General features: G+C 47.1%; 1 protein-coding gene across 2 annotated transcripts in view; it reads left to right on the forward strand.

The window, feature by feature from the left end:
- Window positions 1-27,316, forward strand: part of KLHL29 (kelch like family member 29) — a 288,515-nt gene that overhangs the window by 410 nt on the left and 260,789 nt on the right. The window lies entirely within an intron of this gene.

Raw genomic sequence — 27,316 nt, forward strand, 5'->3', positions numbered from 1 at the left:
AGCGGCGGCAGGAGCCTCCCGCGTCTGGACTCGCAGGCTGCAGGAGCCCTTGCGCCTGCGCTGCTACAGGGGGAAAAAGGGGGGAAAAACTTCCTGCCCCCGGGTGTGTATGCACAGGGGCTGACTGGGGCCACTGTCGCGGTGGTCGGAGGTGCCGGAAACGAGTGTGACCCCCCCTAAGCCGGGGCGCCCCCCTGCTGGGCCCGATGGCGCGCGCCCCTCTCCGGGCCACCTTTCCCTGAGCGGCCCAGGGCCCCGGCCAGGCTGGGGGCCCGAGGCACTGGAAGGGTGGCCCCTGGGGGCGGCCTCGCGCCCTGCCCTTTGGGGAGGTGCACGCCTCTGTGCAGCGAGAAGGCAGGTTGGGGTTTCTGCCCTCTCGCGTCCTCACATCCCGCATTTGGGGACCAGGTCTCTTCACTCAATCCCAAGTAACTTTCGAGGTAGAGGAGCTTGAAAGCCGTCGAGAGGGAACCCGCACAGACCTTGTTGTGACCCCCCGACACACACACTTCTCTTGACACCTTGGTGCCAGCGGGAGGGGGTGCGAAAAGGAGAGCTTACGGGGATGGCGAAGGGGCAGGAGCTGGTGTCGGGTGGGGAGGGGTTGTTTATGTGTAGGATAGCGTGGACCGGGAGCTGTGTAGTGTGGGAGCGTGCACGCGCGCCCCATTGCCGCGGGGATGCCGGGCGGCCGAGGGCTCACGTCCGGGTCTCCGTGGCCTGGAGCGGGCTGAGAGCGCTGGGGTTATCTGCGGTCGCGGCGCGGGTGCCCGCGCTGGGCAGCGTCGGCCCCGGGCCCGGAGGGAGGGGCGTGCTCGCCCGGAGCGCGGAGCCGAGAGCCCGGGTAGGTCGGAGGCGGCTCCCGGGGCTGGTCGCCTCTGCGTTGGCTAGGGAAGGCGGGGACGCGCTGCCAGCCTGCGGCCAGCAGTCTCGGAGGAGGGGTGTCAGCAAAGCGCGAGTCTCAGATGCCTGGGTCTGCCCGCTGAGAAGCCAGTTGTCGTCCCTGTGCTCTGGAACCGGCCGACGCGGCCAGTTGGCAGGTCCTCCTGTGGGTCCCCAGGGACGCGGATGGGTGAGGAGCTGCCGCCGCCGCCGCTGCCATCCCTGCCGCTCTGCAAACCTTCTCCTCCCTCCCTGCCGAGCTTGCGCCGCGGCGCGCCCCAGGCGAATCGTGGACCAGGTATTTATGTAGCATTAGGCGAGACCTCAGCGCTGGAGGGACCAGACCGTTGAGGACGCCGAGCTGCTGCTGCCTGTGAAACTTCCACCTGGTCAGCTCAGGGACAACCCGGCCCCACTGCAACGTACTCCAGCCTCTCATCGGGCAAGCACGCTGGGATCCGGACTTCTCCTGCAGTAACCGATCTGTCCTGGTTACAGCTGTCTTTATCCCAGTTTCTGGCTCTTTAAAGTCATCTGTCTAGTCATTACAGAGTTTCTTCCCTTGCCCGTGTGGTCTTATCACTAAATCAGCCTTGGGAGGGCAGATTTAAGGAATTATTTCATTTTAGGATGAATGACAGCAGATTGAATTAGCCCACCTCAGTCCTGATTTTTTCAATTATGGGGAGGAGGTATAGAGCAAACTTTCTAATTTTGGAGGGTGGTGATGAACAGTTTTATGGATTGTTCATCCTGACACTTAGAGAAAACATGTCCAGTGAGCACCGGTGAATACTTTAAAGGCGGGTTGGCATGTGTTTGATAGTCACATAGACTGGGTGTTTGTACAGGTATGGAGCTGTGTGCTCCTGATGAATAGTCTCCGTCCCATACATTGTTCTGGAGTACACTTGATTTATCACCCTGCTATAAATCAGGGAATTACTAGCATATGTGCCCTTAAACTCCATATGAATTTAATGGCATTTAAATTGGTTTATGGGCTGGTGCATTTAACCAATTTTAATAACTTTTCTGCACAAACACCTTATAAACCACATTTGACTATGATTAAGAAAAACATTTTCTTCTGTTCATTCTCTCCATTTCTGGTGCAGTTTTGGAAATTTATAGGTCTCCAACTTTCATTTGCAAGCAACAATCCAAACGAAATACCTAGAGTTTTACTGAAATAAAATATCCTATGGTAGCCATGGTAACAAATAGATTAAGGGTTATTGGTTTTCATCTGTGTGTGATGGGGGGTGGGGACCTAGTGTTGTGTCTTTTTAATTATGTTTCTAATGAGTAGTGGTCATACTTCAAGTACTCAGTGTAGGAGATAAGTGAGACTGAGAATTCAGTTTGGTGAGAGGTTTATTGGAACAAAGACTAGTAGAGCCCAAGAGAATGACTTCTGCTAACTGCAGCTCCTCATACCCAGAAAGCAAATGGATAAAACCTTTTTTGTTTTTCAAGTAGATGAGAATTGAGCCAGTCCCTTTAAGACTGGAAAATGTATTTTGCTTATAAGGTATTGCCAAAGGAAGCTTTAAATCCAGCCCGTTTTCTAGGAAGAAACATATTAGAAGTGTGGATGTTGGTGTGGATTGAGTGTCACTGTTGTTATCAACACCTGTCTGTCTGAGGCATATCATTAGTCTATTCAAATCTTGCTTATTTCAATATTCATGCATTTCCATGGTGATCCATTCGTTTTTGTTTACTTAGTCAACCTGATAAATCTTTGGCATCAATTTCAGTTGTGCCATCTTTTTATTTCTTTCATTTATCAATTGATTTGGCTGCAGATCATTCCCAGTTTTAGGTATTTCTTTTTTTTGTTTTCTTGCCAGTTTACAAAAGTTTACACTATTCCCACAGATATAAAGGGGTTAATTTTTTTTTTTAATCTACTCAAATAACACCACTGATGCTAATGTAGTTTTTTAGCATCTCATTTGTGTGTATGTGCACATGGGTTATTTTTTTTTTTCTTCCAGCAGGCTTGCTCTAAAGCATTCTCGCTTTTTGACCTGGAGACATCGATTCAGTCCAGCAGAATTAACTAAAGTTTTTCTTTCTTTTCTTCATTTCTTCTTCTTTCCTTCCTTCCGTTTTTTCTTCCTTCCTTCCTTCCTTCCTTTTTTCCCCCAGCCCCATTGTGGTTCAAGGGTTCTTTGTGTCATCAGCTATATCTGGCTCAGAGAGACGTCGACTATGTATTAGAGCCGACCTGTCCTTCTAGGATCTTTTCTCTTCTAGTGGTGGCCAGAGCCAGAAGGTTCCAGAACATCAGAGGATTTGTCCAATACAATATGCACTTAGTCATGCCATATAGTGCCCCTAGGATCATAGTAACATTGTAAGTCCACTGAACAGACAGTTTTACTTAAATGCGAGTGATGATTTTGCTCACCCGCTTTCAACTTTGCTTTCTAATGATGCAGTCCCATGCTAATCACAACCCTGTATATTTCAGAAATATCAAGGCAAGCATTAGCACGCTCCTGACTTATTAGGATCAGGCAAAGTAATTGGAACATTTAAGTTCAAAGTCAGATGAAGAAATGGAATTATAACCAACCTTGTGATTCTATAATGTCAACTAAGTGCCTACTTGGGAGTAGGAGGAGGAAGTATCGCCGTGAATAAGAAATCCAGCCCTTAGTTGTAGTGAATGAGAATAAAATAAGACAGTTAGTGTGTAAGAGGACTGGAGAACAAGAAATACTTTGGGGGATAGGTAAATAACGTGTTCTCCCACTGTGCTGGACACATAGGCACAAATGTTTAGAAAATGGTAAAATATTTTTAGTTTGTGCAGAAAATAGTCATTTGTTATTACTCAGGAAATCTGGGGTCATCTCTCGATAATGCTAAACAATCAGATAACATAATCTCTGGAAAGTACTTTCATGTGAAGTAAATTTTACTATAGAAAATGGTCTTAATAATTTTGGTTAAGAAAGAAAAGCATGTCAGCATTCTTCACCTGCACCTTGGATCAAAAATTCTGAGATAAGTAAAGCAGACACTGTGGTTCTTCCTACAGCAGCTACGCACTCACTCTCCCAGCATCCAAGGTCAGAAAAGTAGTCTGCACTTTCTTCAAGGAAACCGCCTGAAAACAGGAAAACTGAAACTGCAAATTAAGATGAGGCAAGTGGATCACTAGAAATAGAATAGAGTTCTTTGTGAAATGAACTTTATTGTTTGGGAGCATTTCCACCTTTCAGCTGGGAAGGGGAGGACTCGTCATTTTCTGCTAAAGAGGGTATCTGCATGGAATCCAAATGGTCAGAGACTCTTGACTGTCCGCAGCACAGCATAACCCAGAAGCTGGAACAAGAGCAGCCAAGTATGGTTATGGTAGGGGATCCATTCTGGGCAAAGAAGATAGTTTTCAGGACATTTAATGGCTATCACTAGCCTCACAGGTGTCTATTTTTATAATTTATATATAGATTTTTGAAATTTTTAAATCATGGAACATTTTAAGGTGTATATATATACATATATACACATACATATATGCAGATATATATACACATAAATATATATTCTACGACTTTATTTTTTAATTGTGTTTTAAAAAACACAATATGAAATTTACTACCTTTACTATTTTTAAGTGTACAGTCAGTAGTGTCACTATGCACATTGTTGTGCAATGCATCTCCAGAACTTTTTCGCCCAGCAAAACTGAAACTCTATACCTCTTAAACATTAAGTCTCCGTTCCCACCTCCCCCAGCCTTGGCTACCACCATTCTACTTTCTGTTTCTATACAATTGACTACTTTAGATCCCTCAGTAGGTGGAATCATATAGTATTTGTGCTTTTGTGATTGGCTTGTTACACTTAGCATAATGTTTTCAAGGTTCCTCACATGTTGTCACATGTGACAAGATTTCCTTCCTTTTTAAGGCTGAATAATATTCCATAGTATGTATATACCAAATTTTGTTTATCCATTCATCCACTGATGGAAAGTTCGGTTGCTTCCACATTTTAGCTCTTGGGGGTAATGTTGCTATGAACATGAGTGTGCTCATGTTCAAGATCCTGCTTTCAGTTCTTTTGGATATATACCCAGAATTGGGAATGCTGTATTCGGCCACTTCTAATGCTAACAAATCACATAGGTCTTCTATAGAAGAGACTTGGTGAGAATGCAGTCAAACCGAATACTATCCAATAAAGAATGCAGTTGATGTTACTGACATTTGTTCTTCCTTTTCTTTGTGTGCATTTCCTCCCACGTCTCTCCAATCTCTCATGCTTTGCTTTTGGGGCTTGCCTGAGTTGCTGTGATTTTGCAGAGCAGTTGCAAGCACTAGCTTCAGCCTCTGGTGCCTACTAGCTGCGTGACCTTGGAAAGATCCTCCATCACCAAGCCTCAGTTTTCTTTTATGAAAATGGAAGAAACAATAGTAGCTGTCTTAGGATGCCGGGGAGAGTGAAAAGAGATGTTTTTCACAATGGCCTAGGGAAGTGCTCCGGAAAGGAGAGCTTAAGCAGAGAAGCTGTGTCGGAAGAGGCAGCAGCAACCCGGAGAGATCTCAGAAACCGTAGATGCCTGTTAAATCCTGTTAAATTTCAATCGTAGACATGTTAATGGTACATCAGAGTGTCTGTATATATTGTATTCTATGAGTCTCGTTATCAGTACTTATTCTGAAAAGCACAAGAGATTTGCATCACAATTCCAAGAGTTAAAAATATCCTTGAGATGATTTGATGTATGAACTTCTAATTCCATTTTTAGTATCATAATTTTAGAGTTGATGTGGATTTTAGAGGTCAGCCAAACTACCTATTATTCAATCAGCAAACCTTTATCAAGCCCCAATAATATAATAATAAGAAGAAGAAGTTATGGCTGCCCACTATATCTTAGGACTTTACACTCTCTCTCTCTCTCTGTCTATATATATATATATATATATATATATATATACATACATACATATATATAAAATTATCTCTAATCCTCCTGTCAATGCTGCAAGTTAGGGATCATCCACATTTTACAAATGAAGATGAGCCTCAGAGATCAGCTGGCCCAAGACCATAGTCCTAGCCACGTTGTGCTACTGGGTTTGAATACAGACCCCTGAGCTACCAACCTGTCTTTTTTGCATATGTGCACGTGTGTGCGCGCGCGCGTATGTCTTTGTTTTTCCAATGCATGTCCATCACTTCATACTGCCTGTTATATGCCAGATACTGCATTGTCTGTGCCAATTAACATTTTGTATAAAAATAATTCTATTAGAAGGAATGTGAACTTAAATAAGCATAGTAATCAGGTCTGATCCGATCTACATTCTTCATACTTTTTGGGTTTGTCCACCTGCTTCCATGTACTCTGGTTCCTGGATGGCTAATGAGAAAAACTTTTAGATGTTTGAATGGCATCTGTTTCCATATTGAGTCACTGTAGTAAATAAATAACAAATGAAAGAGTTAAAACAATGTAAAAAGGGTTAAAGATCTATCCAGATTATTGAAGGCTGACTTAGACTTGTTCGTTTTTGCATGCCTGATCCTAGCACAGCGCCCAGCGCAGAACTCTTTAGTAAAAATGCTGCCTGGAAAAATTTATGCCCAGAGAAGGTGTCACGTAACAGACATCAAAGCCAACTTTTTGGATTTTCTTTTCACTCAGTGGCTGTGTAGTTACATGTTCATGGTTTGTCATTGTGTGGAATTTTTGATGCTATATTTGGCCATATATCTATTAAATATGCTTGTTGATGAATTCTAACTAATCTAGATGGAATCTTCTGGGATTTATGACTTGAGACTTTGAAGACTAATTTTCTTTTGGAACTTCATCATCCCAGGGATAACTTGAATCTATTTGGTGCTTTCGAGAGTCCACACACATCCTGTCCTTCAAAACATGCTTAACTTGCAAAGTGTCCCCTCTCCAATTTTTAAATTTGTAGTAGCTCAAAAAGCATTATTTTAAAGAAAAATAAAACACCTAGAAATCACAGAGACAGTTACGGAAGGGCAATAGCACTGTATTTTCCAACTTCTTCTGTTCTATTTTTACTCTTTATATTAGTTTTTTCTGGAGATGGGTGTGAATAGAGCCTCGAGCACACACCACAAAAAAGCGTTTGCTTCCTATTTTAACTCTTCCAACCCCCATTCAGCCAAGGAGTGGCTTCTCAGTGAGAGCAAGGCGCGGTGGCCGTGCCTGGGATCAGACCTGTAGTGGAGTGACCACATGGAAATTGCCGGGGAGGGTTGTCCTGGTGTTGGCACGGGCCACTCCCTGCTGCCTGTCTGTCCAGCTCTGCTGCCTCCCTTTCCTTCCTCCTGGGCTTGCTTCTACCCTAAAGTCAGAATAGGCATGAAGCTTCCTTTTTCTCAAGGCTTCCACGCACAGCTCTCAGAAGCAGGTTGAGGGGTGTGGGCGGTGAGAGGAGAGCATACAGGAGGACTCTGTATCTCTGTTTTGTGAAAAGCAAATGCCAGTCAAAGACTGAGGCCAAACTGGAGACCTTACATTTGCCAGAACATACCTGTTTTCCTTTTAGTCATTTAGTAGAATTGAGAAGTGGTGAGGATCGAATGGTGAAACTTGGGTGTTTTTTTTTTTAAACAATCTTACCTTTTCTTTTCATATCTTCCAGCTTTAAGCATTTGCTTTTAGATCAAAACTGCAGCTGAACTTAGCCTCTCAAGGAACTTTAATGACATGTATTCAGCTCCTGGAGCTTCTAAACGAGCATAGATCCAATAACTGTTTACTGAAAAGGTACAGTGGATCCTCTCCCGCGGCCTCTCATGTGTTGCTCACCCTGTTGACGGGGTGGCGTTGTTCCCATTTTGCAGATGAGTTAGAGAGACAAAGCATTTGCCCAAGGTCGGGTCGACAAACATGGGCGCCCGGCCGTAGTGGGTGTGGCTGGGTTAAGAGGGGGAGCAAGCCTGTCCCCCGGACAACTGCCCCTGCCCCATACAGAAGCAGGAAGGGGGAGTCAACATTCCCTTTTATGTAATGTGAATTGTCTATTAGAATTACAGAATCGTCATGTGTTCAGCCACATTGCTCACTGATTATCACAGTTGGCATAATAACTTGAGGTCCAGTGAATTTTCTTTTACGGTGTGAAATAAATTCAGAGAAACGGAGACTTACCAGTGTCATTTCAAGTATCTTCACACTTAAACTTACTGCCCTCATCTTGGTAAATGGAACAACAGTTCGATTCTGAGTTCACCACCGAGGCTCAGGTCTAACTGAGTCCTGGTCTTTGTGATCGGAAGGCTTCCGGGGGTGCCCTGACTTGAATGTGTGAAGGCTGGCTGCGAGAGGTCAATGCGTTAAGTGCGTTCTCATTGGCGCAGTGCACTGAACGGTGCCAGGCGTATGCCAAACCACAGCAGCGTCAGAGTTCTGGACTCATCTTGGGGATCATTGCCCTTGAAGGCAAGGACCTGGCATGTGTCGGCTGTTCACTGTGTGGATGCTCTGAGCTCAATGAAGTGTGGTGAGGTGACAGAGGGAGAAGACAGGGCCCATGGGTCAGGTCACTCGGTTCTGCCTGACCACCTACACTGGCCACTGCTGCTGTTGACCAGTCTCTCCAAGACAGCACAGAGGAGTAGAAAACAGTGCTACTCCAGGCACGGTCACAGACTGGTGCCAGTCCACAAACTGTGACCAGTCTGTGCCAAGATAAATGGGGACTGAGCATTTAGAAATGACTGTTGCATTTACCATCACCATGGCAGCCAAGAGCACGATCCACGGCCTCCTCTCACTGAACAAGGTGCAGACCAGACTCACAGGGTGAGTTACCAGGAGAGTCACATGCCGCGTGAGCTGTGGTCTAGCCATGCATGGTAGGACCACATTTTAATTCTTGACAGATTGGAAATATAAACAAAACCTAAAACCTGGTCCTTCACCATGGACAGGGCTAGAGAACTACATGGGAGAAACCTAGATGCATTTGTCTTGTCAAAGCATGTGCAGTGATTTTACAACACGCAGGTCTGGAATCCCTCATCAGTGAGACCAGCTTTGCAGCCTTGGGGGTATGTGATGGCCATTGTTGGTGGCTATAAGGAGGGCCGCCTGCCCAGCCTTTCTGTGCATCCTCAGTTGATCTCTCCAATGTTGAGTCAGATTCTCAGGGTCTTAGCTCAGGAGCCTCCTACCCACCTACAAACATCTTAAGGCCATTTTGCTGCAAAATTGCACGTTTTTGACCTCTTGAGATATGGGTAGGTTATTTTGCCATTGAATGAGCTTGTTTCGGATAAGGTCTTTTGCCATCGACACAGACTGTTTAGGTGATGTGAGGAAATACAAGATGACCTTGCTCTGATTCCGGCTTTCTGAGCTAAAATCAAGGACACGGAATACGTGAAGTGTTAAGTGCCACGTCCGCAAGCGGGGCTGGGTAGACGGGGCGGCTGTGTGCCGTGTGCGTGTCTGCCCGGTCCTCCGAGCAAAGAGCCTGCTAGGAGTGGAGTGCTGTAATCTATTCGGTTCATGCTGTTCCAACCAGCTTTAATCATCAAAACTTGAATAATATTCAAACTGCGAAAGGAACGTATTTCTTGCTGAAGCCTAGATGTGCCAAAGGGAAGCGCCAAAGCGTCTCCATCCACCAATCTATGGCAACACGTTGCAAAAAAAAAAAAAAAGAGAAGCACCTGGATGGCTTCATGGGATGTGAGGAAACTGCCTTTTTCTACAATGAAATGGCACAATGATTTAAAATTTCCTCTCTTCCCCCCCAGAGGAGAAAAATGATTTTCACAGAAGTTGCTTTTTTCCTCTCTAGAAAGTCGCCACCTCACTTGTGACCCGCAGGGAGGCTCCCTCCCCGCCTCGGTGTCTGACAAGGCCTGCTCTGGCACCCCTGGGTGGAGGGATCCCTGGAGGGAGGGGACACGGGCTGTGAGACCTGGAGGACACCCGCAGCGGGGACAGAGAAGAAGGTCGCGGGCAGCCGTGGAGCCTGTCAGGAAGGCGGCTGGTGCTGCTACCTCACTGGGCTGAAGATGCACAAACCTGGGGCGAGGGCTGCAGCCCCCTTCTGGATGAGGGCTGTGGTGATGGCCCTGCACTCCTCACCTCCCCACGTGCTGTCCCTCCCATCCCTGAGTGACAAGGGCGTTCCGGACCTGCAGCCCGGCTCAGGCTCCCACCTAGGAATTGAACACTTCCCTCCCTGATTCGGCAGAAACCACAAGAAGCCCATTTTAGTTCGTGAGGGCTCCTGGTGGGGGGGCTGCAGGGGTGGGGTGTGCGCTCGCTGAACTGTCAAGTCACCGTTGGACAGCCCTAACTGTCTGCTGTTTTTAATCCTGCTACGCCTCCCAGAAAGTCTGGTCTTCAGAAACCGTGTTTGATAGCTCAAATAGACACCTGAGCCAGGAATAATCTCCTTGATCCTGGGAAAATCGGGAGGCAGTTGCCATCTGGCCCTTACTCCTGTGCCGGGTGTGACCGGTGGGCCACCGGGGGTGGGGATGGGGTTAGAGGATGTGAAATTGCTGTCTGGAGACTGAGCGTGTGACACTGGGGAGGGTGGGACCTGGGGCTCAGGCCTGCACAGTTACAATGAAAACTTAATTTCAACTCAGCAACGAACGACCCCATTAAAGAATGGGCAACAGACTTGTATAGACATTTTGCCAAAGAAAATATGCCAATGGCCAATAAGCACATGAAAAGATGCTCAACATCACTAATTGCTGGGGAAACACAAATCAAAACCACAGTGAGATACCACTTCACACCCATTAGGATGACTATAATAAAACAACAGCAGAAATTAACAAGCGTTGGTGAGGATGTGGAGAAACCGGAACCCTTGCACACCACACTGTGTGTGGGTATGTAAAAGGGTACAACCTCGACAGAGAACAGTATGGTGGTTCCTCAAAACATTTAACGTGGAATTACCATATGATCCAGCAATTCCACTTCTGAGCATATACCCAAAAGAAGTGAAAGCAGAACTGGAACAGATGTTAATACACCAACATTGCTCATGGCAGTGATACTCACAATAGCCAGAAGGTGGAAGCAACCCATGTGTCTATCCATTAATGGTGAATGGGCACTGGAGGCTGTCATGCAGGAGGCTGGGTTGCCGTATATACATGCCATGGAATATTACTCAGCCTTGAAAAGGAAGGTGATTCTGACACGTGCTGTAGCACGGATGAACCTTGAAGACATGATGCTAAGTGAAATAAGGCAGTCACAAAAGGACAAATACCATAGGATTCCACCTACATGAAATAGCGAGAGAAGTCAAATTCATAGACAGAAGTAGGATGGTAGTTGCCAGAGCCTGGGGGGGAGGGAGTTTTATTTAATGGGTAAAGGGTTTCATTTTGGGAAGATGAAAATGTTCTGGAGATGGATGGTGGAGACAACTGCAGCATAACAGTGTGATTGTACTTAATGCCATTAAACCGTACATTTAAAAATGGTTAGAATGGTAAATTTTATGATATGTATATTTTATCACAATAAAAAAAATAGATTTCCAAACTGGTTCTCCTAATAAATTCTTTTAAAAATCCACTTAGGAAAAAAATGTGTTTAACAATTCAGCAACTTTTATAGGGCACTTGCTGTGTATCCCTCTCTGTGCTGAGCATTGCATTGCATTTATTTATTTATCTATCTTTATGTTATTGGACGTAGAGTTTCAGTAATTGTATAGACCTGTGTGGCCACCATCTAAACAACATAGATTTTATCACCCCAGAAAGTTCCTTCCTGCCCTTCAGTCAGTCCCCTTCTCCTACCCAACCACTTTCTGAAGTCAGTCACCACCACCATGGATTTTTTGCCTGTTCTTGACTCTCGCAGACAGAAACACACTGTGCGCTCTGGCGTGCCCAGCCGGTTTCGCTCAGCATCCTGTCTCTGTGCCGTTTACCATGGTCCTGTGTGTCGCAGCAGCTGACTCTCCACTGCTGAGTAGTATTCCACGGCACGCACCGTGGTTTGTGCGCCCGTTCTGTGAACACGGGACGGCGCTGTGGGCTGGAGACAGTGACGGTGGGGACGTCAGCTAGTTGTGGGGAGTGTCCCCGCAGGGTGGGGTCCCCACACCTCAGGTTCTTGGTGCTGGGGGGTTTTCCTGTTTGACTAGCAGACTCCCCAGAGGTGAACGGTCTCCAGGTAGTGGCATTTGGTCGACTTACACCAAAAGTGTGACACCCAGCAGGCCAGATCCTGCACTGAGCACATTTTTCCCCAGGAGGCTGTCGCTCGGGGGGCTGGGTTGCCATCAGGAGGCCGCGTGGGACTCAGTGCTGGGGACGGGCGTCGGCAATGGCCTGAACAGGTCGGCCTCCCTGAGCTGTGGCAGACCTGACCAGATGCTAGGGTAAGGGAGTCAGTGTGGACAGGGCACGCTCTCCTCTGGACAGGGCATGGGTGGCCTGTCCCCAGCTCGGCCTCCTCCTTTCAGGTGTGGAGTCTCGGGGCCGCTGACTTGCTCTTTTGCCACCTCAGGGACCTTAGTCTGGGACTGAAGGTCGAGAGCTTTTCCGTCTGGACAGTGCCTTTGCCCTCTCTGTCGTGACCCGTTCTCAGGAGAGTGTATGGTCTTTGAGCCCAACTCTGAGGTCAGTGTCCCCCATTTCCACCCTGCCGGGCAGTGTCTCGTCTCATGACACAGCAAGGCCTAATGCTTAAGTGCTGTCCTTTTGCTGCCAGGTAGATCTGGGCTCAAAACCCCGGGGGCCACCTGGAAGTGGTATGATCGTCGGAGCTTGGCTACCTCATATGACAGCGCTAATGACATCCGTGTTGCCCCGTGTCTGCCTGTAATGGGTCTGTGGTAAGGATTCAGGGGTGCAAGGGGGATCCCTGCTTTCCAGGAACATGGGCACAATTCACTTGTGTGAAAGCTGAATTCACCTAAGGTCATTTTCCCCCATTTCCACGTTCCTGGTGCCTGATCTCATGAGGTAGACGGTACCAGTCCAGAGTGTGTCGGTGACAACTTTGTTGCTCGCCAGGCTGGTAGAGCTGTGGAGACACAGGACAGGGGCTGACCAGGGTGGGCTGTGGTCACCGGGAAGCCCCAAGGAACAGAGAATTTGGGGGTCCCTCTGAGGTCCCTCCAAGTATTTATGATGGTTTCCCTCCCTCCGCTGCAGGCTCCTACCCCAAGTCCACCAGCTCACAAGCTCAAGAGAATAACAGTCTCCCCTCACCTGGGTGAGGTGAGCGAGCCAGGTCCAGCTGGGGTTTGCACCTGTGATTTCTAAGGGACTCATTGCTCACAGGAGCCCGTGGCTGTGTGGTCGCCATAGCCTCTGTGTAGCGGCCCATCTGACGGGGCACAGAGTGTGAAGCCCATCTCAGCAAGCCAGAGCCTGCGGAGTCCTGCCTGCCCATGGGGACAGGGGACAGGGGACCTGGGGTGGAGGCAGTGATATGCTCTTTAAGAGGGCTGCCTCCCTAAAGTGGCAGGAGGGGCAGGAAGGCGCATTGCTGAGCAGAGGAACTGTCCGCTGGTTCCAAGGAGCCTCTGGCCACACCGAGGTCACCCTGAGCTCGCCTCTCTCCTCTTCCTTCTCTAAAGCTCCTCTGCCCAGTTCAGATCCTGCCTGTCCTTATGGCTCCCTAGGGAGCAGCTCCCAGGCCCAGGGGATTACCCGACGCAGATTCTCCACGTAACTGCTTCACGGCCACGTGGGGGTCCGCAGCTGACCTGCCAGGTGCTCCTGGGGGAACTGATGGCCATACGTCTTGTTTATATTCCTTTGCTGATTTTCCTGTGAACATCTAGACCATGCTGGGCACACTGTATACTTTGGACAAGTGAGGGGCAGAGAAAGGGAACGACTCCCAACAACCCACGACAGCTGCATCGTGGAAGGGAACGAGGAGGGGCGGGAGGATGTCCGGGTGAGGAGTCGTCCCCCGAGAATCCAGGGCTGTTTCAAACTTCCCTGGGTGGAAAAATGCAAACTCTTTGGAGTTTTTTTTTCCTCTCTCTCTCTTGACTGTTGTCAAATGGAAGAGGGATGATTTCCTAAAATGTATGGCTCGATAAAGGATCCCTTCACCGGGGCGTGAAATGACTGTGCATCTGAATCTGAGCCAGGAAAGATAAACTTGGCTCCATTTTTACGACAGACCAGATTAGAATCTTTCCAGGAGGCTAACCTAGTGTGTGCTTCTCTAAGTCCTTGGCCGTGGGGGTCCCTGGTGACAGCCCAGGCTGTGTCTGGCTCCCAGGCCCTCTCGTCTTCCCCGCTCTCCCCCTGCCCATGGGCTGCCTTGCCCAGCTGCGAGCCACGTGGCCTGGCTCGTACGGGGGAGAATCTGGCTCAGATGGGTGTGTGGGCGCTGCAGTAGGGTTGAGGAAAAAAGGTGGCCTGAAAACCCTTCCTTGCTTTTCCGTTGATCAGGAAACCATAGGAAAAATACAAAACACTTCTTTGGAAATTGAGATGAAAGGTTCTAAAGGACTTTATCTTAAATTTGGTTATTTCTCAGAATAGTTTTTAATTACGAGGGAAACTACTTTGCTAATCAAAAAAATCAGGAACATAATCATATCTGTACTATAATGTCACGTGTATAAAAACAAAGAACACGCAACAAAAGGCTGAAAATATGCCATAATATTAACAGTGGTCATCTTTCTACTTAAAAATTTCCCAGCTTTCTAAATAATCAGCATAGTTTCCATGCTGGGAAAAAATTTAAATTTGCCTAACAAGGAAAGAAATTTAACTGTAATGGTAAGGTTAATTTTGCCACTTCCCGATCCTCCCCATACTGAGCAATATGTGTTTGTGTACCTGCCAACATGAATACTATTGAAAACAGAAAAAGGACAGGCCATAATGTAGAAGAAATTTTTAAACAACCAATTCTTAAAAGGGGGAAAGGAACAAAATCGTTTCATGTACTCACATATAAAAACGTCCCTCATCGTGACTCTCAGACTCACCTTAAAGGAATGATCCTCCCAGGATTCTGTCCCCTCCTGCGGCCCCTCCTGTAAGAGCCGAGAGTTGGGGGCTTTTATAAAGGTAGCGAAAGCAGCCTCCACACCTTGAACGCTTACCTTGTTGAATGCCATGCCAGCATTCTCAAATAACTGTGCCCCCAAGTGGTCACATGTACCTGCAAATTACATGCAGCAGAAAAAGGTTGCAGTTAACCAGGTCTTGGACTGCGGAGTTTGCAATTCAGTACTAATGATGAAGATAACAATACATAGGAAAACGAAATGAGAAAGAGAAGGAAGAAACAGAGAGAGAGAGAGAGAGAGAGTGTGTGTGTGTGTGTGTGTGCGTGTGTATGTGTTTGCCTGGAGAGCAAAAAGACAGGAAGATTTTTTCAATGTTTACTGTGCCTCTGCTCCTCCCAGAAAGGAGGGGTGTGTGTGTGTGTGTGTGTGTGTGTGTGTGTGTGTGTGTGTGTTTCCATTTGCAGGGAGGGCCTGGCCAGAAGAGGTGGGGGCTGGCTGTGGGCAAAACCCTCCCAAGAATTCCGGAGACTTTGCATCCTCTTTCTCGGAGCAACCCTCAATGCCTTTGACTGCTTGCTTCTCTGCAGCAGTGGCGCTATGATAGTCTCCTTGGCAGACTGCCAGAGGCTGTAAGTGTACAGAGAATTGTGTTTTAATAGAAGGCTTTACCTCTGATACAGATTTAAAATGAGGAAGAAACTTTCTGTTCCTCAGCCAGAGCGAAATACATTTTGAATCTTGTGAAATGCGGGTGATTACAAGCTCATCTTACATAATTTTATTATTTTCAATTGCTGCCCATCAATCTCAGGTGATGGTTTCCTGGGAGCAGAAAAGAGGCAGATTCTGGGTGATGATTTTAAAAAAAAAGTCACCCAATCATTAGCAAATCGTACAGAAGTTTAGAAAGGAGAATAATTATCTTCGTGATGATGCTGTTTAAGAATCGTCGGAACTTTCATTGCTAAGTTAGGCACGCAGAAGTGAATTGAGGACCATTTAATGGCCTCTTAGAAAATGTATTTTCGCTTTAACAAAGCATCGAGGTTTGAGATTGTAAAAGAGAAAAACCTTTAAATCTAGCGAAGGAATGCTCTCGAATAACCGCATCTTCAGAAATCTGTGACATGATCGAGGTGGTCTACTGTCACGCCCACAAGAGGGCATTTTCTCATCAACTACGGTAAAAAACGATTTGTTTTCTAAAGGGAAGCTGAGCGGCCTGGGGGAGGAGAGTGCTACGCAGACGCAGGAGCGGGGAGTGGAGAGCTGCTTGCAATTGAGTTGTATGTGCGCTTGCACTTAATGCCGTCCTGCCGCTGAAAGCCAGCACCACCGGCCAGGAATCTGCCCTCTGTGTTTACTCTGTTTTGAATGTCTTACTCCCAGAATGACTGGGACCAGAAGAAGCCTTTAGGGGAGTTTTCTCCAGACACAACATGCCACGTACTAGCATGTAGCCAACCCCATCAATGACTTCGGTATGCAATTGGATTTTGCTTCTATTTTAAGACAGCTTCTCTAGGTCCAAGTTTCTTCCTTTATTTATTTAACACATGTTTATGGAGTGCCTAGTCTGTGTCAACACTGAGCCAGACTGAGACCCTGTCCTCGAGGAACACGCCTTCTCCATAAGGAGATTTGACATAAAAAAAAAAAAGGGAACAAATACTGGAATATAATTTAGGTAATTATAAATGTTATGATGAAAAGTCACTGGGATAAGGAAAAGGGTAGCTATTTTGGATTGGGTAGTTAGGTGTACTTCTCTGATGAGTAACAAATAATATTCTAATTTTGTTCGATCAGCACCAATATCATTTGGATGACAAAGGTATTATTCCATCTTTTAAACTACATACTTTCCTTCAAAAAAATGAGTTGTAATGTTTATTATTGTAGGGACCATGAAACATCATGAAAACAGGGAAGCAACACTCGGTTGTCAGTGATCAGTTTGTTAAATAACATTAAAAAAATTACTATCTACTTTTTATCCCAGCATTTCACAAAACAATGCATGTTTTAACACCAAGGATAGGAAGGAAGAATCCCAGAATATAGGACAGTTGAATAAATTTAGTGTTTTGGGAAATTCACAACACTGGAATTTTTTCATTTTTGACGGACCGTGAGAACTTCATCATGGATTGGTTCCACAAGTCCTGCTCAAGGCATCATCCACGCTTTCCCCAACCATGAGGACCAAGCCACACACAGTGATGTTGTCTCTGCGGCACCAGTTCTGCAAGCCTGCCCAGCCCACAACCACAACATACAAGAGCCAAGAGCAGAAGGTGGTCCGCTCCCCGCCCTAGGATACTCGATGTGGAGTTCAGCCCAAAAGCTACGATGCCATTGGAGATCCATGTGAGAGTTTCTGGGGCCAGGAGTCAAAGCTTTACTTTGGATACTTATTTTGGGAGGTCAAGCAGAATGGGCAGGGCAGATCAAGGAAGGCTTCATGGGGGAGACAAGCCTTGAACTTGGCCTTAAAGGACAAGTAGGTATAAGGAAGAGGGTCGTGAGATTATGATGGGTAATGTGTTCATATTTTAAAGTTAATGTGGAACATTTTTTGTTAATAAAAGCAACATCCATTGTCTGAAAATTTCAAGCATAACAAAGTAATAGTCTCTAATAAATGTATTGTCTGGAGATGACTGTTAATATTTTATCATATTTCTTGTTTTGTGTTTTTACAATAATCAAGACCATGTTGCACATGAAATTCTGCATCTTGATTTTTTACTTTAGTATGCAATTAACATTACCTCCTGTCATTAAAAATTATCCTTAAACATCACTTTTGAACGGCTTCACGGTATTCCATCATGCCTGCGTGCTGTTATTCAGCCGTTCTCATCAGACGTGTTTTTTCTCCCGCTGTAACACTCTGGTAGATGTTCTTGTGTATCGTTTTGGTATCAGACAGATCTGCCAAGGCCCAGCTCTGAGGGTGATACGAGGCACATCACCTATTACCCATTCTAGCCTCGATCTGTACATGTCAAGTGGAAATAATAGTACCAACTTCATGGGGTTGTGAGAGTCATAAGAGATTATGTTTGGATAGAGTTCTAGAAATGGAATTACCAAGGTTTGATATTATATAACGTTTCAATTATAAAAGTAACATTCTTTATGGAAAATTTTAACAAAAAGAAAAACCACGCATAATCTCATCACCCAGAGATAAAAAAAAAACAATTAACGTTTTAGAATCTATTATTTGTCACTTTTAGCAGAATTGGGATCGTACTATATCTATCACTTTCTCTCCTGCTTTTTTCCCTCTGAAGCTTGTATTGCTTTTCCCTCGTCATTACTCATTCAGAAACATAATCTTCAAAGACTATATTTCATTATATTCTGTTATATTAATGTGTCACATTTTATTTAACTAATTTCCTGTTGTTGGATGGTTAGATAATTCAGTTATTCACTACTATAAATAACATTGCAATAAGATGTTGTTGAGCAAATAATCTGGACATTTTGGATTGGTTCTTTAGAATTAATTCCTGCGGTTGGTATTACCAAGTCAGAGGTAGCACCATCCTGAAGACACTATATCGTCACATTGTCCCCAGAAAGGCTGTGCTGTTTTACTCTCCATAAATAGCATGTGAACACTCATTTTACCCTATTCATACCTATTATAATTTTTTTTAATCTCAGTCTGTTGGGTAGGTGAGTAATGATATCTCCTGGTCTCAATTTGTATCTGCTTGATTACCGGTGGGCAGGAGCATTTGTTTCTGTGTTTATTGATATTCCTGTCCTTTGCCTGTTCTTCTATTTCTGTTCATCTTTTTTCTTATTGATTTGTGAGAGCTCTTTATGCATAAGAGGACATTAACCTTTTGGTGTAACGTTGGAAATATTTTTCCCGGTTTGTCATTTGTCTTTTATACTCATTTATGGTTTCTTGGTTGTAGAGAAGCCTTTTATTTGCTTGTCCTAGTCATCAGCTTTTTTCACTTTGATGTTTTGTCTTGTTTTTATGCTTAGAAAAATCTTTCTCCAACCTGGCTTTAGATATCTATTCATTTGCATTTTCTTCAACTTGTTTCATGATTCATTTGCAGATGCAACTTTTTATCCATTTCATTCATTTTGTTGTACGATAGGAAAGCAGTTTAACTTTTGTTTAATAGTTATCTAATTCTTCCAGTTCTTTTTAGTGAACGATCTTTCTTTCCCCTCTGGTTTGAAATGCCACCTTTCCTACACTAAATTCTTGTGTAGGCTGGGGAGTGTTTCCAGGCTATGTATTCTCTTTCATTTGGGCCTAGTGCTATATACCACATTATTTTAATTACAGAAGCTTTTACTTTGTGTTTCAAAATATGGTAGTGTACATCATCTCCATTATTATTATTTTTCAAAATATATTTTGGCTACTATCTCTGACACCTCTAGTCACCCAGATAAATTTTAGAATCATTTTTACCACCTTAAAAAAAAAATCTTGTTGAAGTTGTTTTTTTTTTTTTACATATCTATATGAATTTGATGGTATCCACAAATTGATTTATAAGAATTGATATCCTGACTACAATATTAAATCTTCTCATTCAGGAATGTGCTGTTCCATTTACTGTCTCACTCTCTCTGTTTATCTTAGTTTACTTTCATATCTCTCTGTAAACATTTGTGGTTTTCTCCATATGAGCTCTGTGCTGTTCTTAGAAATTTCATTCCTAGATGTTATATACAGATAGAGTGAGATCTTTCTGTCCCATCAGGTTTCTAATGAGTTATTACTGGCAAATAGGAAAGCTGTTAGTTTTTGTACATTTATTTTGTATCTTACTAGGTTACTGAACTTTCTTATGGATGGAACATTTTTTTAAGGCTTTCAAACATGTTGACTATTTCATTAAAAGATTATATGTACACCCAGTAGTGTCTGGGAGAGTTTATACCATCATTTTTAAGACTTTTTACTAATTTGAAGAAAAACGGCATCTCATTGTGTCTTACATACCGTTTTAATGGAAAATCTTTCTGACTCTTATCCCGAGTCCTGGTCATGTCACCTGTTTGGGGCACACAGTCTAAGCGGCAGGGACACTTGCACAGAGGCCTCTCCTGACAGCCAGGGGGGCTGCCAGGTGCCGAAGGGAGCAATTTTCAGGTAGGAGTTTGGGGTGCACAGCTGTGCCTTGTGAGAGAGCGGCAGGGGCTAATATAAAGAACAATCTGGGAGCCAGTTCCTGACATATGTCCCAGCCTGACTGGGGAGAGCCTGCTGCTGTTGGCGTTAGGTTTAATTTCACCCAGATGTACATCCACAGCCAGACGGAGTTGGGCGTGAAGAAACCAGGAGACGTCACTTGCCCTGTGTTGATCCTTGGGGACAGTCGGAGAATCTCCATCCTCAGCACAGAGAGAACAGCCTGCAGCGAGCAGAGAAGGGGGGAAGGCCGACCAGAGGCGTGACCCTGGCATCCAGGCACTTCCCTCCCGGCATCGGCACTGCGCTCACAGGAGTTGAGGCCTTCTATCAGTTGCGGGGAAGGGAAGGGTTCCTCCCACCCCGATCCTCCCTGGCATATGGTGGGAGGTGGGGGGCGGAATCTCCCCACGCCCCCACGCAGACGGCTTGTGAACGTTCCGGTGGTGTGCGTTTCCTCCGTTGGACGAACAACTCATCTTTTACTCTTTGCTTTTTATGCCAGTTTGGGGAGGTTGTTTTTCTCCCACTTGAAAAATCTTCCTCGGAAGGAATATGTTGCCATCAGCAATTCCTCTGTGTTGTAACTATCTCCTAGGAAGCCAGACTGTAAGGTAATGAGTCTTCCCTCAGTACAGCCCAAGCCGGTTATTCACGGCGCAGCACATATCTGAGTGCCTTCTGCGTGCCAGGCATCGTGCTTCGTGTCGGAACTCGGCGGCGAGCAAAAACGTGCCTGGTTCTTTCCTTCAAGGAGTTTGCAGTCTAGTGGGGGAGACGGATGTTTATGAAATGGTGCAAACAGCAGGAAGCACCTGGAACTGTGCTGTTGCAGGGAGCCTCACCTCTTCTTGGATTCAGGGCGTAGATGGCAACTGATCGGAGATTTAAAGGAATTGTTAACCTCAGGATTTAAAGGGAGGGTGAACTGGGGAGGGGGTAGGAGGATACGTTCCAGGTGAAGGGGACGGATGTATAGGAGAGAGTGTGGCATCTTCAAGGAAAGGCAAGAAGGCCAGGGAGGCTGGCGCTGAGGAAGCAGGGGGTGCATGGTGCAGGAGGAGATCAGAGAGTTAGCAGGCAGAGATCCTGCAGGGTCTGATGGCCACATAAAGAATCTTTGTCTTTATTGCAAGAGCACTGACTGCCTGGCGGTTTTCAAGCAAGGGAATGGCATTTTGCAAAAATGGCTTTGACTACCACGTGGGAACCTACTGAGGAGTACTAAGGAAGAAGTGGGGTGCAGTTAGGAGAGGACTGCGGGGGTCCAGGCAAGAGTTGATGGCAGCAGCTGGGACTGAGGGGATGGTGCAGACACAGAGAGGCCAGTGGGTTGGAGATACTTGAACAGGGGGACAGGCCTGGCTGGCGGGTTGAAGCTGGGAGGTGGAGGAGAGGGCTGTCTCTAGGTGACGCCTGGGTTTCTGGTTTGAGGAACTGGCTGGATAAGGTGCTGTTGTTGGTGCTGGGAACCTGGGAGGGGTCAGGTGTGTTGGAGAAGACTGAGCTTTGTTTGGGACTGGGTAGGAGGGCTCCCAAGGCGTGGTGGCAGTTAGGCAGTTAGATGTGCGGGTCTGGCTCTGGGTCCGAGGAGAGATGAGGGCCAGAGACGTAAACTTGGAGGAATTATCCACATTAGATTCATGGAGAAGGATCTTAGTGGGAAGGGATGGGCTGTCGGTCCCCAATCCCTTTGGGGCTTCTTGCCGATTCTTGCTGTGACCACACTCTGGCTTCCAGGGACAGTGCTTTCCCAGGTGTGGAGAAGGGCATTTCCTGTGCTGGCTGAGTCCAGGCTGGAGGTAATAAAAGGGGCATAAACACGGGGAAACCACATGTCTAAATATCCCATCTATAAACCCTTGCTCACTTTCCAGACTCTCAGGTCCCAACCTTCAGGGAGGGTCTCTGAGTACACAGGTGGAACCAGGGGGTCTCTCCTGCCCTCTCCCTCCTCTGTTCCAAGCCAGTCCCTCCTTCCTGAACAGCAGGCCTTCAAGTACATTGCCCAGTCATTTAGTTACATGGGTCGAGAATTAAATTGTTTGCTTAAATTTGAGATCCTCGTACATGTAATCGTATATTAAATAAATATTTATTAAACACCTGCTATGTGCCAGGCACAGTGGCATGGATAAAGATGTTGAAGACACAAGATGAAAATAGATGGATTGTAATGCTGATGTGACAAATGCTAAAATAGAGGCACGACCAAATCTGGTGAGGGAGGGGCCGTTCCGTGGAGTGAGGGAAGGGCTAGGGTATGTGACATACTGCAAAGGTCAAGGGCAGGGGTGGCGCCAGAGGAGGTATTTGGGGAACGTGAAGTGGTTCCCACGCCCAGAGCACACTGTGCGTGTGTTGGAAAGGTGTGTGTCTGTGGTTGGGGTAGCATGGAGGGGCAGGTCACGGGGGTAGGCACAGGGAGATGGGGTGTGACCTCCAAGCTGCCAAGGTAGGCAGTGTCCAGATAGCTCAGGGCCTTGATCAGAGAATTGTGAGGTCGGCCAGATTTCCTCCTTTTGTGTGTGCCAGAAGAGTTTTCTCAGCCTCATCCATTCCTGCTGTCCGGAGATGAAACGAGACAAAAATATCCTTCTTGCGTTGGAAAATGAAAGCTTGGACTGGAATCTTAACAGGTACTCCTGGTTGTACCTTCTCTACTTCTCGGATGTGGAAATGGTGGTTCCCAACATCAGCAGTGTTAAACAGTTGGCTCTGAGGGTATCCTTGGGCAGTTTGGGCAGAGCAGAGCTAAATTTCCAATCTGAGTCACTTAGGCCCTGTGCACGGACCCAATCTAATAACTAATAACCTTCTGGAGAAGCCAAAATTTTAGTCATGGATGTTTTCCGACTTGCATTCTCATTGGAATGACTTTTAGTCCCCTTTGGGAACCCTCACTTCCAGGATCCTTAGGAAATGTCACAGGGCTCTGACCTAAGACCCCTGGGGCTGGACAGTTCCAGGGGCTGGAGTGCGGTGGGCTTGCCAAGTGGCCAGATCACGCCTGGATCTGCTCAGGGCTTGACAGTAGTTGAGGAGTTTCAGAGAATGAATACAAAGAAGTCCACACCATTGCTCTAGATTCCGGTCCCAGCAGTGTTTGTGATTGCTGGGCCAGGCCTTCATAAGCTCCTACTGAGTGCCCAGCCCAGGTGGCTGTGGTGCTGGGGCAGAGACGGGCGAGGAGGGGTCAGGAAGTGTGATGGGGATATGGCAGATGGAGACAGGGCGCAGAGCCTGATCAATGTATCTCCGTAGGTGCTACGTGGTCTGAATCGCTCTCCAAGGTGGGGGAGAGGCAGGAGGACCTGAGGATCACTGTCTTGACGTAAAGGGAGGCTGGGACCCCTGGAGCTGAGGACAGAGCTATGAGAATTGGAGGGAGTGGAGATGACTGTAACCAGAGTATCTGGGCAGGCCTTCCAAGCACCTGGGCCTGGAAAAACAGTTTCCTGGGTTCTTTCAGAAGTTAACCACCTTGCATTTGGTAGCAGGAGAGGGTGCTGGGTACCAGCCTGGGCCAGGGCACGAGCACATGCCCAGCTCTCTTCTGCTCAGGGTCAAAGGCAGTGCTGCAGAAGTCCTCCGCCAGATCGGATGAGGCTGGCTGGGGGTCCACGGGATGCCCTGGGGATCCTCCCCTCCAGGGAGCCCTCAGCTCCAGGGCCCTTTCACAGGTGGGAAATGGCAGGTCTCGGGCCTGTCTGGGGAGATGGCTGGCTCAGCCGGCTCAGGCATCCTTCTCCCTCTGCTTCTGACTATTTGACTGTTCTCTAAGTTACCTGTAATGTCGTAAACCACTGCTTGTCACTTTGCCAAATTTCCATGCTCTTACTTAAACGCGATTCACGCACTGGATGTTTTTGACATTTGAAGATTACTTGGTTCTTTGGGCAATTTTCTTATTTGCCTTCAAGAAAGTGCCTGCAATTCTCTATTTCATCTGGGGGAAAGGTGAGACCCAGGATGCATGTGATGAATCGGTGGACCTGTGGGGCGTTGGGCCTGGTGAACTTGCGGGGTGCAGCTGAAATAGAAGGCGAAACTACTCAGAGCATCCGGGCGGCTCCTCGACCTCCTGTGGGGGTCACTGGCAGTAAAGCTAATTCATCTGCAGAGTTGTGGGGCACTGAGGTGGCCATGCAGAAGCCAGGCCTGCCATTGCCATCCAGACATGCCCACTTGCTGTGTGATCCGTTCCCTATTCCCTCCGTGGCAAAGAGCGGGTCACTCCAGACCCAGGGACATGGGTGTCACAGTATTGCCCTTTCCACTCCACTGAGCCAGGACTGCCATTACCGGGCAGAGGTTAATTAAGAATTCTTATAATTACCCACTCACTTATTGAGATCCACCTCCTTCTCGTCCCTCCCCCGGCCCCTCTTCAACACCGAACGGAGTTAACACCACTCAAGGAGACAGAAGAAAGAGTGGCCTGGTCCCCACCTTGGAAGAAACCATGAACCTCATGGAGAAACCCACAGGTTCATGGCCATGTAGTGTTCATTCCAAAGTGTTAGTTCACTCTTCTCATTAGTTCACTATTTGAACTGTCTATGTCTCCCCATCAAAACCCACGTTCTGAACTTGGCATCGAACTTGGCATTGAATGCCCCTGATTTGTCCCCAGCTTCCTCCCTCTCTCGTGTTGTTTGCCTTCCTTCCTTGTAGGTTCAGTGGGAGGCCTGGGTGCCCTGTGTGGGGTACAGTGGCAGCAGGAAGAGATAGTGCCCTGAGGCAGTCTGTGGTCACTACCAAGGTCATTTCAAAAGGGAAACGGTCTGAGAAGAGGCCACCATTCTCACAGACGCCTGCAAACCCCATGCCTGAGCTGCTCAGCCCCCACCAGCTGCATTGTTCCCCGGATGGAGTCCACTCCATTAAAGGACTAGAAAACAGAACTCTTGAAGACAGGATAAAGGATTAGGGATAATTTCATTTCAGAAGAAAGAGGCTGAGGAGGGACTTAATTGTCTTTGAAGGATCCTCCTGTGGAGGACAGAGATGAGTTCTCCATCTCACTGAGCGAGAGAAGACAAAGTGGATCTCAAGTGAACGAGCCAAGTGTCCAGTCAGTGAGGGCGGCCCCCGTGTGGTGGCGTGGGGGGCTGGGTGGGGGAGGAGGGCAGTGCCCGGGAGCTGAGGGGGCCGCTCAGGAGACGTGCCTGGGGAAGGGGCAGCTTCAGGAGAAAGGTGTCTCAGCCCTCTCTTGGAAAGAAAATTTTAAAAAAGCAAGCAATTAACACAGACGGTAGGACCATAGACCCAGGAAGGGAGTGAGGGGCTCCTGAGTCTGGGGTATCGCCCCCTGGCGATGGGGAAGCAGAATAGCACAGTCCCACAGTCCCACCTGCAGATCTTTGCCTGTCTCAGACCGTCCGCTGCAAAAGGAGAAAACACCAAAACACGGACACTGAGCAACGAGATTTTCATAGAACTGAATGTATTGCATTTAAAGTGTGGTGCTTTCTTCTAAGATTATGTTCTATCAGCCAAGATTCTTCGAAGCAAGCAACAGAGACCATTCTGGCTAACTGGAGAAGAAAAGGAATTTATTAAAAGAATATTAGGCAGCCCAGTGTCTCCAGGGAGTAGAGAACCAGGCTCAGAGGCCACACAGCCAGGACTGACCACCAGTCATGCCCAGATCTGGCCTGGCGAGGACCCGGCTGCTGCCCTGCTGGTCAGACCTCCTACTTGGGCTCCAACACCACCAGCCCCAGACAGTGGGTGCGGCTGGTGCCACCGTCCTGCATGTCCCCCCACCCCTTTGCATCACTGGTTTCTGATGAAAAGTGTGTGTCGATGAGCGCAGCTGGTGGAGCGAGGGAGGTAGGCGTGTTTGGTGTCTCCAGCTTCTGTAACAGCCTCTTCCTAGATGCAGGACAAGGGCTTGGGTGCTGAGAGCCACAAGGAATGACGGGTGTCTCTCCTGTGTGTCCTCCCTCTCTGAGTGAACATGCAGCTGTGTTAAAAGTGTTCTTTCTTTTGTGAAGTGAAGGTGCTGAGTTTGTTTGATGTTTAAAGCAGTGTTGCTACTTGGGAGAATATGAAGATGGAAAGCTATTATTGGTTTCCAAATGTTTTAGAAGTTTCGTAGTCCATGAAACCCAGAAGTCTGGGACTTTAGTACCTGGGTCCAGATCTCTACTCAGGTCCATGTGAATGAGTGATACAGTCATCCGGAGGCCCTGTTTTCTTACGTGTACGACAGAGATAACAACACGCGCTTCCCAGGGTGCTGGTGAGCAGTGAATAAGGAAACAGGGCCAGCAGCAGCCAGTAAGGAATGGTGACACTGTTGGCTTTCTAGAGGCAGATCCAAACTCATCCAGAACACTACAGAGTCTGCTCTTATGCCTGCTGGAGGTACCCAAGGGCATTCTGGGTCCCGGGGAGCCTTGCTTGTTTCTTCTCTGCTAACACCTGCAGGCTGGAAGGCAGGTGTTTGTCCACAAACACTCATGGATCCCAGTTTCAGGAGCCCTAACCTCACAGTCCCCTCCCGGAAGAACACCCAGAGTTATCCCGGGGCATTGGGTGTCTTGGAGCTGTGAAATGATGAGCATCCCCCCCCCCTTTGTCAGGATGGATAGGATAGGTTGTGCCTATCCACAGCTGCATGCCTCAGTTTCCTCATCTGGCAAAGGGCAAAGGATGAATCAAGGTCACCCGGCCAGTACTAACAGAGCCCAGACTCAGGTCCATTCTCTGTTGATGCAGATGTAAGAGATACTACACAGTCGCAGTCCTGGGCTGAGAAACTGCAGTCTTCTTCTGCCTGTGAGATTGGTGTTACCCTGCCTTTTGAGCTGTTCTCAACTCTCTGTCAGTAGATCCATTGTCCATGAATTTGCTGAAACTCTTGCTGGAGAAGCTGCTTTTTTATCTCCCGCTGCCTGTAGGGTATGGTGAGTGTCTCAGCGTGTTGTCAGCTGAATATACACAGTGGTTCTCTTGGCCAAGTTCACTTCTCCTCCCCCTCCAGGGGCTCCATCTTTGTTCTTCTCACTCTACATACTCCCTTTTGAGTAATGTTCTGTGCTCCCCAAAACAGTGGTTTCCAAATTCGTAACTCCAGCAGGGCCCCCACTGCTGACTGTGCGATCCATAACACCAGCTTGCCATTTCCCCGGGACATTCCCCAGGCACCCCCATTTCATCCCTTCTGAAACTGATCTCAGCCTCTCTTCCCAGCCCCACCGAAAACCTCTTCTTCCCTCTGAGCCCAGCATGGAGCCGTTCC

This window comes from Microcebus murinus, chromosome 3 (assembly GCF_040939455.1).
Source record: "Microcebus murinus isolate Inina chromosome 3, M.murinus_Inina_mat1.0, whole genome shotgun sequence".
Classification (NCBI taxonomy): Eukaryota; Metazoa; Chordata; class Mammalia; order Primates; family Cheirogaleidae; genus Microcebus; species Microcebus murinus.